This window comes from Microtus ochrogaster, chromosome 1, assembly GCF_000317375.1.
Source record: "Microtus ochrogaster isolate Prairie Vole_2 chromosome 1, MicOch1.0, whole genome shotgun sequence".
Lineage (NCBI taxonomy): Eukaryota > Metazoa > Chordata > Mammalia > Rodentia > Cricetidae > Microtus > Microtus ochrogaster.
The window spans coordinates 84,750,656-84,751,949 of record NC_022009.1 but is presented as its reverse complement, the minus strand read 5'-3'; positions in this window follow the sequence as shown (position 1 = coordinate 84,751,949).

Sequence of the window (1,294 nt, the reverse complement as noted above, 5' to 3'; positions counted from 1 at the left end):
AACTATTATAGATAAATCTCTATTAGCCTATATTTTTAATTATATATTATATTTTTAAATGAGCTGCACACACAATACCTTAATCAAGAGCAGAAATACACATATAACAAAATTGACCTTAATATTTTATTAATAGACCAAGATCCATACCAATCCAAAATATTTATCTCTATATCATTTCCCTTTTTAATATAAACAAACATTTATAAACAACCTTTAGGAATTATTGGGGGTCCTGATAATCTTATGTGGACCTAAAAGAACTTTAGAATTATGGTCAAGTCCTGACTGGAATATTCTATGAGGCTTGATCATCTCAACTAGCAGTCTTGAGGCTGTTCTGGATGTAGAACTCAGACATCTGGTCCATTTGTTCCTACTGGAGATTTCTCAGGGGGTCTTCCTTGGTCAAACCTGATTTTTCTTAACCCAGAATGAATCCACAGCCTCTCTCATTTCCTGTGGAAACAAAAGCAAAGCCTCTTCTTCAAAGTAACATATCTTTTGACTTAAATTTTGATATCAAGGCATTTTCAAAATATAGATGTTGGATTAATCCAGCAGCATTTGTAATCAAATATCTTTTAGCAGCTGTTGCTCCTTCCTCAGCCATCAAACAATTCAAAGACAACATAAAATCATACAGTACCAAGATTCTCTGTGTATTTTTCTTCTTACTTGGCTTTATTTTAAACTATTTTATTTTTATGTGGATATAGTCAACCATGTTGGAGCACCAATCTGCAGTAGAAGGCCATTCATTTGCTCCTGGACCCTCAGACCCAAAATAATCACATAGAAATTATATTTGTTAAATCACTGCTTGGCATATTAGTGCTAGTTTTTTATTTGCTAGCTCTTACATCCTAAACTAACTAATCTCCATTAATCTGTGCATTGCCACATGGTTGTGGCTTACCGGCAAGGTTCAGTCCAGCATCTGTCTCTGGTGGGGCTACATGGCTTCTTTTGATTCTGCATTTCCCCCCAACATTTAGTTTAGTATTCCCTGCCTACCTCTATTCTGCTCTGTTCAGGCCCAAGATAGTTTCTTTTATAACCAAGGGTATTTGCAGTATACAGAGGGAAATCCCACATCAATATGTTACTTGGTCTTTTTCATTTGCAACTCTTAATATTCTTTCTTTATTCTGTATATTTTGTGTCTTGATTATTAAATGGTGAGAGGAATTTGGTTTTGGTCCAATGTATTTGGTGTTGTATAAGCTTTTTGTACCTTCATAGAGATATCCTTCTTTATGTTGAGAAAGTTATTGTCTATGATTTTGTTGAA